This window comes from Mastigoproctus giganteus, chromosome 3 (genome assembly GCF_048544385.1).
Source record: "Mastigoproctus giganteus isolate SK-2022 chromosome 3, ASM4854438v1, whole genome shotgun sequence".
NCBI classification, from domain to species: Eukaryota; Metazoa; Arthropoda; class Arachnida; order Uropygi; family Thelyphonidae; genus Mastigoproctus; species Mastigoproctus giganteus.
The window spans coordinates 175283000-175298155 of record NC_143577.1 but is presented as its reverse complement, the minus strand read 5'-3'; the positions used below and the strand labels follow the sequence as shown (position 1 = coordinate 175298155).

Here is a 15156-nt window from a genome sequence, read left to right as displayed (position 1 = left end):
CTTACACTTTTATTTTGAAGACAGGTGTTTTATCTTTAACATCTGAATATCCAAAACGAGAACAAGCACATCTCGTTGACAACCGCTTCCGCTGACGCACGCTCCATGGATGTTGATTCAGATGTAAAGTCCGTTACTGCAAAATGACCGTTTATTGGCTGCCATAACATGCACTTATCTTTATAGATAATTCAATAGAATAAAATAACGATGGGTTTAATTTAAAAAATTATCTTTATGAGGAATAAATTACGAGCTTTTCAAAACATGTGTGAATACGATCAATATTGCAGGCGTAAACTGAAGATAGCTTCGATAAGCCCGCATTGGGAAGTGAAAATACACAATATAGTGGTTGTCGTACCACGCTGGAATAAGCATGAAGAATCAACATATATACTGATGTAAAACTATTTTTACTGTTGCTATAAAAGCACAAATTTATATAGTAATTTTAGATGAATATCAACTCCTGACATTGACGATATACGTAAGTATTATTTTCTGGAGGCGCTTTTGTAAGTTAGGCTTAATTTTTGAACAAATTATCTTTTATGCACGAGTATATTTTAATTTTATTTTTTTTCTTTAGTATAAAAGACAGCTATGATGCTCATATTGAGATAAATTTCTCTGATTCTACAAATATTTAGTTCTTCCTGTAACAAAAGTGGTTCCAATCTATAGAGTAACCACAGTTTTCGTGTTATCTATAGAGTAACCATCATTCGAAAATAATCCTAGTTATGAAATTTCTGTGGTATACATATATATGTTGAATTATATCTTGTTCATGTGAAATCAAAGAAGAAGCACAGTGAAAATATAAATTTCTTTCAAAAATTTAGGAAAATTGGATAGTATAAAATTGAATGATTTAATAATTTCTGAAAACTGTTTGGCTCAGGTAGTGAATATGGCCAGTGTTTGGTGAAAGGAACTAGACATACCAATTATGATGCAAGCAATTAATATATTAAGCTATTCAAACGTGTGTATATATATATATATATATATATATATATATATATCATTTTAAGTTTTAAGAGGATTGTACAGTGGTCACATGGAATGTAAAAATTGCCAATAACTAACCAAGCAAACAAAAAAAAAAAAAAAAAAAAAAAAAAGATAAATAGACACAAAGTTAACATTTTCAGTGATAATGAATTACTTAATTGCAGATAGTATTTCATTTTACATCCTTTATCAATAGGCAACCTTATCACGTTAAGTGTTTTTATCTAATTTCATGAAGCATTAGATCATTTCCTACATTAATCTATTTTGTGTTATGTTTGTATAAAATCATATTTCAGTTCTGTGAATATTGATATGCATGCAATATAATGTTCTCCTGCATTTCTTGAAAATTCTAAATATTATTAATTAATTATGAAGTGTGTGCTTAGAATATGATATTATATTGATTTCAGTAAACAATGCACATAACTTTTGACAAAATTTTAATTATATGATATTCCTTTTAATAAGGAGCAATGCCTTATGTTATTTGGGGCATTATGGCTTCTGAACACGAATCAACATATATATGTATTAAGCTATGTATATATGTACTAATATATATACAGAAACCAGAATATGTACACAATAGTGCACATATTTTGGTTTATGTTCATTACATATATTGTGCAAAATGTTCATATTACAATGCATATTGTGCTTTATTTACAAAATATATAATCCTGCATAATGGCTCTCAGAGGTTATGTTATTATTATCCATTTATTAAAGCATAAAGTTTTGTCCCTACATAGCCTGCAGGCAAATAGGGCACGAAACAAATTAAAATACTTGTATCTCTGTGAGATTCACATATGCAGTGGTGTGATAACATTTGTACTTATTTACAGATGTTGTGTTTATATATATTAAGTAATATTAATATAAATGGTTATAGGAGACAAGAAAACATGTATAATTATTTACTGATTGATGAATATATATGAGTATTACCAGGATTACACCTTTACCATTTTTACAGCTTATATATTTATAAATTCAGGTTAGAATAACATACAGTTTTACAGAAAGACTAAGGCATATTATCTGTTATATAGCACAAATGATTTATTCTGAAAATGCAATGAGTGCTATATCATGAATATATTTTCTGTTTATACTGTGAAATGACCACGATAAGGTTGTAGTCGTTCACAATATAGAGAGAATACAAGAACATCATCATGCGAGAATATTAGACTCCAACCCAGCATTGTTATGGGCCTTTACAAGAGCTTGAAGCACAGGGCGGATGCCCTTGAAGGATTTAAATTTTGGGTCCATCAAGTGCTTAGCTGCTCACATCAACACCAGAGCTTGCACTTGATCATAACACAACGCAGTGGCAACCCCCAAGGAGTTAGTTGTTGTCAGTAACTCTATTCTCAGGAAAACAGCAAATATATTGTGCAAAAAGGATAGGTGAAAGAGGACCAGGGGCAAAAGTTGATGACATTGTAGAGTAGATATCATTTAAGGGCATGAAAGGTGATATTGTTGTACATTTCATTGGCACTAATGACATTAAGAGTAGGACATTTGCAGACTTAACAAGTACAGGACAATGCTGAAAAAAAAAAAAAAAAAAAAAAGCACGAATTAGGATTAAATTTGACAGTGTCTGTAATTCTACCCAAACACTTCAGAATGCAGTATATGACAGTCTTGTTAATCAATTTTGCCCTGGAGATATTCTGCAAGGCTCATTGGGTAGAAGTTTTCTCACTGTGGTCTCTGCTTGTTAGCAGTACACACTACTTCTACAGGAATGGAATACAATTAAATAGTATTAGTAATGGCCGCATGGTGCAAGAAAGCCTATGGCTTATGCTGCACCAGCCAAAAAAAAAAAAAAAATATCCGAACAAAACAATGATAAAAACAAAATAAATAAATAAATGAATAATAATAAATGAATAATAATAAATGAATAATAATAATTAATAAAAAAAAGGAAATTAAACCTATTATCCCAGGCACCTCCCCAACCTGAAGGCACCATCCAGATGACCCTTGAATTTCCCCAAACTGTCTGCCTCTACCACCCACGAAGGCAACTTATTCCAGTAATTTATAACTTGCTGGCTAAAATAAAACTTCCTGCAGTCCAATCTAAACATTTCCCCCCGTAACTTGAATTTATGTCCCCTAGTTCTAGCATCATTTATAATCTTGAAAATTTCGTCCTCATTCATTTTACTGATGCCTCGCAGAGCCTTTAACACCTCAATCAAATCTCCTCTAAGGTGTCTAGTTTCCAAACTCTGCAACCCACATATTCGAAGTCTTTCTTCATAAGGACGCCCTTTTGCCGATCTCACCAGGCGAGTTACCCGTCTTTGCACCCTTTCAAGAAACTTTGTGTTTCTTAACTAATAGCATAACCCCTCCTCCCTTCCTGTCCTTTCTGTACACATTGTACTCCCCAAATTCCAGTTCTGCATTCCTTATATCTGTGTGACACCACGTCTCTGATATCCCAACAATATCTGCCTTTGATGTTTTGAGCAATACCTCAAATTCATCAAATTTATTTACCAGACTCCTAGCATTGGTGTACACGCAACTATACATGCACCTGTTCCTATTCTTAGCATTAGCAAAGGCATTTGATGCAAGAAAGCAAGCTTATGCAGCATCAGCCAAAAAAAAAAAAAACCCACTACTTCACTCCTCTGTTCATTCAAAATACCTGTCCAGCTGAGCCTTAAACTTATTTAGGCTATCAACTTCCACGACAAGGGATGGAAGTCTGTTCCACCAACCAACCACCCGCTGGCTAAAGGCAAATTTCCGCACGTCTATCCTACATCTGTCTTTCCTCAATTTGAATTTATGCCCTCTCAGGTGATTATTCTGAGCGAGAGGAAGAATCCCATCAGCATTGAGCATGCTCAAACCATTCAAGGCTTTATACACCTCTATCAGATCATCTCGCTGGTGCCTGGTCTCCAGACACTGTAATTTGCAAAACTTAAGCCTTTCTTCGTAAGAGCACCCCTTTGTTCCATTCACTAATCTTGTTGCCCTTCTCTGTACTCGTTCCAGCAGCTCTACATCCTTCTTGAAATGAGGCCTCCAGACCTGTATACAGTACTCTAGGTGTGGCCTGACCATTGCCTTATACAAGGGAATAATCACCTCCTTATCCCTGCTAGAAAAATTCCTATATATCATTGACAATACACCATGAGCTACTCTTGCAGCCCGTCTGCACTGCTCAGAGAACTTCATATCTGCCTGCACAACCACCCCCAGGTCCCTTTCATTCTCTACCACTGTCAGTGTAGTACCACAGAGTTGATACGTTTCTCTGGGGTTGCTGTTCCCCATGTGTAGTACTTTACATTTGTCAATGTTAAACTTCATTTGCCACCTCTCAGCCCATCTGCTCAACCTTTCCAGATCCTGTTGCAGCAGCATAGTGTCAGTAGTGTCCTTGACAACCCTTCCTACCTTTGTATCGTCTGCAAACTTCGACATTAAGCTTGATGTACCATCATCAATATCATTTATAAATACAGAAAACAATAATGGACCCAACACTTAGCCCTGAGGGACTCCACTAATAACATTATTCCACAACGAGCAGTGTCCATTGATTACCACTCTCTGTCTTCTCCCCCTCACCACCCCTTTATCCACAGCAGCAATTTGCCTCCAATGTCACACTGATCCAATTTGTGTAGCAGTCTTCCATGTGCAACAGTATCAAAAGCCTTTCTAAGATCCAAGTATATAATATCAAAGTTATTCCCTGCATCCAGTTCCTTTGTGACTGCATCATAGTATCCAATCAAATTGGTCAGGCAAGACTTCCCCTTAACAAAACCATGCTGTGTCCGAGCTATAACTGAAGTCTTGTCTAAATGATCCTGCAGTGCTTCTTTAACTAGTGCCTCCATTAATTTTCCTGGAACAGAAGTTAAACTCACAGGTCTATAATTACTTGTGTCAGCCTTTGATCCTCCTTTGTGAATTGGGGTCACATTTGCACATCTCCAGTCTGTGGGTACCTCCCCTGAGTCCAAGGAAGCTCTCATAATTACGGCTAAGGGTTTGCTTACTTCCTCTGCTGCCTCCTTTAATATAACTGGATAGATCCCATCCACCCCGGGTGCCTTTCTTGTGTTTATCTTCAACAATTTCTCCTCCACTTTACTCTCAGTTATTGCAAGATTCTCTAGCTTACTGCTAGAGTTGAATACACCTCTGGCTTTCCCCTCGCTAAATAACTCCTCATGTGTGAATGTCGATGCAAAATATTCATTTAGTTTGTTAGCTACCTGAGCAGGATCATCAACAGTTGACCCATCGATATCAAGTGGACCAATCTGATTCATCCCCTTCCTTCTAGAGTTTACATAAGGAAAGAACTCTTTGCTGTTTTTCTTTGCATCCCTTGCCAAAGATTTCTCGTAATCTGCCTTCGCCTGCCTAACCTCCTTTGTAACTTGGTTACAGATCAACTTGTATCTATCATAGGCTTCTGTGTCATGTGTTAATTTGTATGTATCCCGTGCATGTTTCTTCTCTGCCATATGCCTCATCAGTTCATCTCACATCCATTTAGGCCTAAACCTTGAACAATATTTCTTAGTTGGTATGTAAAGCCTAGTAGCTTCCAAGATAAGTTCTTTGAATGCTTCCCATTTTGCATTTGCTGTTGGTAACATCATCAGTTGGTCCCACTGTATAGAATTTAAATACTGTCTCAGTCCATCGTAGTCGCCTTTACGAAAGCAATAACCCTTCCCTTTACCCCTAATGGTAGTTACCTCTTTGAGTAAATCCCACTTCAGCACACTATGATCACTGCCACCTAGTGGTTCATTTATCTGCAGATTCTTAATGCATGAAAAATCACTGCTGATAATCACTGAAAAATCACTTTGATATTATATACTTGGATCTTAGAAAGGCTTTTGATACTGTTGCGCATGGAAGACTGCTGCACAAATTGGAGAAGTGTGGCATTCGAGGCAAATTGCTGCTATGGATAAAGGGATGGTTGAGTGGCAGAAGACAGAGAGTGGTAATCAATGGACACTGCTCAACGTGGACTAATGTTATTAGTGGAGTTCCTCAGGGTTCAGTGTTGGGTCCATTGTTGTTTTCTGTATTTATAAATGATATTGATGATGGTGTATCAGGCTTAATGTCCAAGTTTGCAGACGATACAAAGGTTGGCAGGGTTGTTAAGGACACTACTGATACTATGCTGCTGCAACAGGATCTGGAAAGGTTGAGCAGATGGGCTGAGAGGTGGCAAATGAAGTTTAACATTGACAAATGTAAAGTATTACATATGGGAAACAGTAACCCCAGATCAACGTATCAACTCTGTGGTACTACGCTGACAGTGGTAGAGAATGAAAAGGACCTGGGGGTAATTGTGCAGGCAGATATGAAGTTCTCTGAGCAGTGCAGACGAGCTGCAAGAGTAGCTCATGGTGTCTTGTCAATGATATACAGGAATTTTTCTAGCAGGGACAGGGATGTGATTATTCCCTTGTATAAGGCATTGGTCAGGCCACACCTTGAGTACTGTATACAGGTCTGGAGGCCTCATTTCAAGAAGGATGTAGAGCTGCTGGAACGAGTACAGAGAAGGGCAACAAGATTAGTGAATGGAACAAAGGGTTGCTCTTACGAAGAAAGGCTTAAGTTTTGCAAATTACAGAGCCTGGAGACTAGGCATCGCCGAGGTGATCTGATAGAGGTGTACAAGGCTTTGAATGGCTTGAGCATGCTCAATGCCGATGGAATTCTTCCTCTTGCTCAGAATAATCACCTGAGAGGGCATAAATTCAAATTGAGGAAGGACGGATGTCGGATAGATGTGCGGAAATTCGCCTTTAGCCAGCGGGCAGTTGGTTTGTGGAATAGACTTCCATCGCTTGTTGTTGAAGTTGATAGCCTAAACAAATTTAAGGCTCAGCTAGACAGGTATTTTGAACGAATTGAGGGGTGAAATGGGAGTAGTGGTTGTTTTTTTTTTTTTTTTTTTTCTTTTTTTTTGGCTGATGCTGAATAAGCTTGCTTTCTTGCATCATATGCCTCTACTAATGCTAAATGCTAAATGCTAATCAAATCAAGAGTATTCCTCCCTCTAGTTGCCTCCCGAACATGCTGCTGTAGAAAACAATCATCTAATAAATCCACAAAAGCCTTGCTAGTGTGTGAATGACCAGCCCCAAAATTCCAGTCAATATAATGGGAGATTTTAATTTCCCAGATAAGACTCTCTGATTTACTGGCCCACTCTATTTCCCTGTACAGTTTCTTATTGTACTCATCAGAGTCATTAGGCCTATAGCACACTCCTACTCTCAATTTTGATCTCCCAATGCTTATGTCACACCAAACTGACTCGACACTGCACTGTCCAGCAATGTCCACTGGCTTCACTTACTTGGATTTTATGTATTTCTTAACTAATAGCATAACCCCTCCTCCCTTCCTGTCCAGTCTATCCTTTCTGCAGACATTGTACTCCCCAAATTCCAGTTCTGCATTCCTTATATCTGTGTGACACCACGTCTCTGATATCCCAACAATATCTGCCTTTGATGTTTTGAGCAATACCTCAAATTCATCAAATTTATTTACTAAACTCCTAGCATTGGTGTACACGCAAGTATACATGCACCTATTTCTATTCTTAGCTACCCTAACACAAATCATGTGTTTACTTGTACCGCAATGACTCCCAGCAGTCTCTGAAATATCCTGCATCTTGTTTTTCAGGCTTCTGCTCATTCCAATAGAAGCAGTGCAAGAATCTCTTTCACCTCTGCCAGTGGCTACTGTTATCTATTCGTCTTTGTTTCCCCCAAGCTAGCAGTTTTCCGACCCACCTAACACTGCCTCGATAGCATCAGCAAATATTCTTGCACCCTTTCTATTTAAGTGTATCCCATCCCTGTAGAAGCAATCTCTCCTGTTAACAAGTACAGTCCAGGCTGAAGAAAATTCTACCCCTTGAGCCTTGCACAATCTTTCCAGGGCCGAATTGATCGACAAGGCTCTCATCATATACTCCCTCCTATCGTGTCTGGGCAGAATTGCAGACACTTTCAAATTTAACCCTTCTTAGCTATCCTAACACAACCCATGTGTTTACTTGTACTGCAATGACTCCCAGCAGTCTCTGAAATATCCTGCATCTTGTTTTCCAGGCTGCTGCTCATTCCAATAGAAGCAGTGCAAGAATCACTTTAATCTCTGCCAGTGGCTACTGGCAATCTATTAGTCGTTGAATCCCCCCAAGCTAGCAGTTTTCTGACCCACCTAACACTGCCTTGATAGCATCAGCAAATGATGATATCCCAACTCTGATATCTCAACAATATCTGCCTTTGATGTCTTGACCAGCACTTCAAATTCATCAAATTTATTTACTATATTCCTAGCTTTGGTGTATGTGCAAGTATACATGTATTCACTTGTTTCATGATGACTCCCATCGGTTCTTGAAATCCCCAGTAGAAGCAGTACAAAAATCACTTTCACCTCTGCCTATTGTTTATCTATTAGTCTGTATATCCCCCCAAACTAGCATTTTCTGACCCACCTAACATTGCCTCGATAGCATCAGCAAATGATGATATCCCAACTCTGATATCTCAACAATATCTGCCTTTGATGTCTTGACCAGAACTTCAAATTCATCAAATTTATTTACTATATTCCTAGCTTTGGTGTATGTGCAAGTATACATGTATTCACTTGTTTCATGATGACTCCCATCGGTTCTTGAAATCCCCAGTAGAAGCAGTACAAAAATCACTTTCACCTCTGCCTATTGTTTATCTATTAGTCTGTATATCCCCCCAAACTAGCATTTTCTGACCCACCTAACATTGCCTCGATAACATCAGCATATATTCTTGCACACTTTCTATTTAAGTATATTCCATCCCTCTAGAAAGTCTCTCCTGTTAACAAGCAGCACAGATCACACTAAGAAAATTCTACCCATAGACCTTTGCACAATATCTTCAGGGCCAAATTTGATTGACAAGATTCTCATCATATTCAACTTTTCTGAGCAGAATTGCAGGCACTTTCAAATTAAACCCTAACTTGCAATTCTTTGTCCACAGGGCACCTCCGTAGCCAGGTGAGTAATAGCGGAAGTGCGTAGCACACACTTCTTGATTAGACCTGGGTTTGAGTCAGTGACCACCAAATATGGAGGATGTGGAAAGGTCAGGGAATGACCACCGCATATCCCCGGAGCAATATGGCCCTAGCTGCTAATGCTCCTAAAAACCAAATAACAACAACAATAACTCTGTCCACATTGCCCTGTACTTGTTAAGTAAGTCTGCAGATCTCTTACTTTAATGTCATTATTGCCAGTGTTTACATTGTTTAACTTCTGTTCCAGGGAAAATAATGGAGTCACTGGTTCAAGAAGTAATACAGGATCATATAGACAAGACTGCAGTTATACTTCAGACACAGCATGGCTTTATTAAGGGAAAATCCTGACCAATTTGATTGGATACTATGATGTGGTCACAAAAGAATTAAATGCAAAAAATTTTGATATGATATATACTTGGATTGTATAAAAGCTGTTGATATAGTTGCACATTAGCATTAGTAGAGGCATACAATGCAAAGTAGGAAGCTTATACAGCATCACCCCAGAAAAAAAAAAACCCTTCCCATTTCACCCATCCATTCACTCGAAATGTTTGTCCAGTTCTTCCTTGAATTTATTTAAGCAATCATTTTCCACAACAACAGATAGAAGTTTGTTCCAGCAATCAACCACCCTCTGGCTAAATGCAAATTTCTGCACTTCTATTTTACAACTGTGTTTTCTCAATTTGAATTTTTGTCCCCTCAGGCAATTAATCTGGGCAAGAGGAAGAATCCTATCAGCATTGAACATAAAAGACTGCTGTACAAATTGGAGTAGGGTTGCATTAAGGGCAAGTTGCTGCTATGGATAAAGGGATGGTTGAGTGCAAGATGACAAAGTAGTAATCAATGGACACTGCTCTTCATGGACGTTATTAGTGCAGACTCCCAAGGGTTTGGTGTTGGGCCCATTGCAGTTTTCTAGATTTATCAGTGATATTGATGAAGACATATTTTGCAAATTTGCAGATGATTCAAAAGTTAGTAGAATGGTTAATGACAGTATGTACTGCAATGAGATTTAGAAAAGTTAGTCAGATGGGGTGAGAAATGGCAACTGAAGTTTAACCTCAACAAATGCAAAGTACTACATTTGGGTACCAATAACTCCACAGTAACATGCGAACTGTGTACCACTGAGCGTAGTGGAAAATGAAAAAGACCTGAGAGTAATTATGTAGTTGGATATGAAGTTCTGTGAGCAGTGCAGACAGGACAGCTCAATGGGTTTTGTCAGTGATGTACAGGAATTTTGCTAGCAGAGATAAGGAGGTGATTATCCCATTATGTGAGGCAAAGGTCAGGCCACATCATGAGTACTGCATATGGGTCTGGAGGCACCTCATTTTAGGAAGAATGTAGTGCTGCTTGAACAAGTACAGAGAAGGAGAACAGGATTGGAAGGGGAACAAAGTGGTGCTTTTACCTAGAAAGGCAGATTTAGTTCTGCAGATTGTAGTGTCTGGGTGACTAGACACATGGTTAAAATGTTCATGATCCTGCTCGGGATGCTGACACACCGAATAGGTGTTTTACCTCTATATTCACGCATGAGAAATTTTTTAAAAACGGATATCAGAAGTTTACAAAATTCTAACACAAAATTAAATGAATTTTGTGTTAACTGAGAGGATTTTGGAAGAAAACTTGAAGCTAGATGTGAAAGAGGCACCTGGGGTGGATTTGATCTATTCAGTTATATTAAAGGAAGTAAGTAAATCTTTAGTCATAACAATGAGAGGCACCTTGGATTCATCTGGAAAGGTCCCTAGGACTGGAGATGTGTGAATGTATCCTCACTTTGCAAAGGCAGATCAGAAGATGATATGAGTAATTACAGATCTGTTAGTTTGACTTCTCTTCCAAGGAAAATAATGCAAAATCATCTAGACAGGAATACAGTTATACTGCAATTTCAAAATGGATTTTAAGGGTGGTCTTCTTTGACCAGTCTGATTTGATGCAGTAATGAAGGAACTGGATTCAAAAATAATCTGGACATCATATACTTAGATTTCAGAAAAGCTTTTGGTACTGTTCCACTTATAAAACTGTCATGCAAATTGGAGCAGTGTGGCATTAGGGGCAAGTACCACTATGGATATAGGGATGACTAAATGGGAGAAGACAGAGTGGTTATCAGTAGGCATTGCTCTTCTTGTATAATGTTATTAGTGGTGCTTAAAATTGTAAATGCATAATAATTTTGGTTAACCTATTTGAAAAGCAAATCAATAGTGTGGTGCTTTTTTGTTTAGAAATTAATATTTTTGAATTATACTTGATATGTTTATGATATGATATATTTGGTTTAGATTGTATGGTGCAATATAAATTTTATTGTAAGTTTTATGTTTTATTTTACAATGTATATTCATGATGGAGTATATAGAGTAATATTTATTTGCCTTAACCTCAAAAAATACAAATAAAATGATAAAAAGAATTACAGGACCACAAATTACAGGTCTAAGGTAACTAAGGTTTCATATAGATCAAGGTTGGCATGTTACTCCCGTAAATATTAGCATTAGCAAAGGCCCATGATGCAAGAAAGCAAGCTTATATACCATCAGCCAAAAAAAAAAACAAAAAAAACACCCCTTATTTCACCTATCCACTCGCTCCAAATGTTTGTCAAGTTCTGCCTTGAATCTATTTAAGCTATCAACTTCTACAACGACAGATGGAAGTTTGGGCAATCTTCCGCACATCTATCCTGCAACCGTTTTTCCTCAATTTGATTTTATGCCTTTGCGGGCGATTATTCTGAACAAGAGGAAGAAACCGATCCGCATTGAGCATGCTCAAACCATTCAAAGCTTTATACACCTCAATCAGATCACCTCGCAGGTGCCTAGTCTCCAGACACCGTAATTTGCAAAACTTAAGCCTTTCTTCGTAAGAGCAACCCTTTGTTCCATTCACTAATCTTGTTGCCCTTCTCTGTACTCGTTCCAACAGCTCTACATCCTTCTTAAAATGAGGCCTCCAGACCTGTAATACAGTACTCAAGGTGTGGCCTGACCATTGCCTTATACAAGGAGATAATCACCTCCTTATCCCTGCTAGAAAAATTCCTGTATATCATTGACAAAACACCATGAGCTATTCTTGCAGACCATCTGCACTGCTCAGAAAACTTCATATCTGCCTGCACAATTACCCCCAGGTCCTTTTCATTCTCTACCACTGTCAGCATGGTACCACAGAGTTGATACGTTATTCTGGGGTTACTGCTTCCCATATGTAGTACTTTACACTTGTCAATGTTAAACTTCCTTTGCCACCTCTCAGCCCATCTACTCAACTTTTATAGATCCTGTTGCAGCAGTGTACTGTCATTAACAACCCTGCCAACCTTCGTATCGTCTGCAAACTTGGATATTAAGCCTGATATACCATCATCAATCACCTGATATACCATCATCAATTTCATTTATAAATACAGAAAACAACAATGGACCCAACACTGAACCCTGAGGGACTCCACTAATAACATTAGTCCACGAAGAGCAGTGTCCATTGATTACCACTCCCTGTCTTCTCCCACTCAACCATCCCTTTATCCATAACAGCAATTTGCCTCCAATGCCACACTGCTCCAATTTGTGCAGCAGTCTTCCATGTGCAACAGTATCAAAGGCTTTTCTAAGATCCAAATATATGATATCAAAGTTATTCTTTGCATCCAGTTCTTTTGTGACTACATCATAGTATCCAATCAAATTGGTCAGACAAGACTTCCCCTTAACAAAGCCATGCTGTGTCCGAGCTATAACTGAAGTCTTGTCTAGATGATCCTGCAATGCTTCTTTAACCAGTGCCTCCATCCATTAATTTCCTTGGAACAGAAGTTAAACTAACAGGTCTGTAATTACCAGTGTCTCCCTTTGATCCTCCTTTGTGGATTGGGGTCACATTTGCACATCTCCAGTCCATGGGTTCCTCCCCCTGAGTCCAGGGAAGCTCTCATAATTATGGCTAAGGATTTGCTTACTTCCTTCGCTGCCACCTTTAATATAACTGGATAGATTCCATCCACCCTGGGTGCCTTTCTTGTGTTTATCTTCAACAATTTCTCCTCCACTTTACTCTCAGTTATTACAAGATTATCTAGCTTACTGCCAGAGTTGAATACACCTCTGGCATTCTCCTCCCTGAATAACTCTTCACGTGTGAATGTCGATGCAAAATATTCATTTAGTTTGTTAGCTACCTGAGCAGGATCATTAACAGTTGAACCATCGATATCAAGTAGACCAATCTGGTTCATCCCCTTCCTTCTAGAGTTTACATAAGTTAAGAACGCTTTGCTGTTTTTCTTTGCATCGTTTGCCAAAGATTTCTTGTAATCTGCCTTTGCCTGTCTAACCTCCTTTGTAACTTGGTTACAAACCAGCTTATATTTATCATAGGCTTCTATGTCACATGTTAATTTATATGTATCGTATGCATTTTTCTTCTCTGCCACATGTCTAATTAGTTCATCTGACATTCATTTAGGCCTAAATCTTGAACAGTATTTCTTTGTTGGTATGAAAACCCTAGTAGCTTCCAAGATTAATTCTTTGAATGCTTCCCATTTTGAATTTTCTATTGGTAACGTCATTAGTTGGTTCCACCGTATAGAATTTAAATACTGTCTCAGACCACCGTAGTTACCTTTACTAAAGCAAAAACCCTTCCCTTTATCCTTGATGGTAGTTACCTCTTAAGCTTTTGCACCTTTGGGAAACAGAATCTGCAAGCCTTGAAAGATTCTTTTCCATTTCCTTCATTAGCTCTTGTTACATAGTTTGATATTGATCCTTTAAGATCCCTGTTATGGGGGAGTGGAATAATCCTTCATGTATATAAAAATTGTCTCAGTATTTCCTTTTTTGCATTTTTGTCAACTAATAAGAGCCCACTGTTGTAAAGCTGATGTTGTGTCCTTATGCTTTATATATATGAAGCATTTATAAATATGAATGATACTAACATTGAATTTAATAGGGCAATTATTAGTTGACAAATAATTGCCCTATTAGTGTTACTAATGCTCTGTACATTGATTTGATTTTTTGTATAAAATGATATTTATTATTAAATACTAGCATCATTGATGGTAAAAGTTTTAAGCAGTTATTTAAAAATTAAATATTATAATGAACATTTCTTTGTTATAAAACATATCTGGAAACAATTGTAGTAGAGGTTCTGTATATTTAATTTGTTTATAACTGAAGTGCATGTACATCTGAATTAACTTATAATCTGCTGACTGAAAAATATATGCATTCACATTAATAGCAATTAACTTAAGGATAATGAAAATGATGAGGGTAATTACATAGTCATATGATGTTCTTTGAGCTATGCAGTCAGCTGCTAGGCCAGCTCATTGGTTTTGTCAGTGATATTCTGGAATTTTTAGACAGTACAAAGGTTGATTGTAATTTGCTAAGGAAGTCATGGACATGAACCATTGATATATAGCCTGTAAATTGTGTTCCCTGTTTTTTCAGAATTTTTAAGCCACTTTTTAGGAAGGGGCTCACATTTGGTGAGTATGGGCTTGGCACACCCAGGGTCCTCAGCTGGATATATCATCATTCTTTTCTTTCTTAGTGATTCCTTTCTCTCTCTCTCTCTCTCTCTCTCTCTCTCTCTCTCTCTCTCTCTCTCTCTCTCAGGGCAACTCAGAAAAATTTTGGCTGCTGCAGTAAAAGCCTCAGGCTTCCTTGCACCATATGGCTAATAATGATAACTCTTTCCCAAGAATGATTAATGTTTATGTGAAGAGAAAAAACAAAAATTCATTGTGTCTTGATGGGTTTATTCAAACCCAGCCCATTTTCATGCAATGTAGAAAGACTGACCTAACAACTGGTCAAGTTATTTAGGACTATACAGGGAGGCAATCATTGTATATAAAGTTATTGTTAGGGATCACATCTAAAACTTGAGGCTTAACGTTAAATGTTTGTTTGG

General features: G+C 37.7%; 1 long non-coding RNA gene across 1 annotated transcript in view; it reads left to right on the top strand.

The window, feature by feature from the left end:
• Positions 1–292: 292 nt before the first annotated feature.
• Positions 293–15156, top strand: part of LOC150088425 (uncharacterized) — a 127084-nt gene continuing 112220 nt past the window's right edge. Inside the window, exon 1 of the long non-coding RNA XR_016546793.1 lies at positions 293–490. This is a non-coding gene — a long non-coding RNA (uncharacterized LOC150088425). The remainder of the gene's footprint in view (positions 491–15156) is intronic.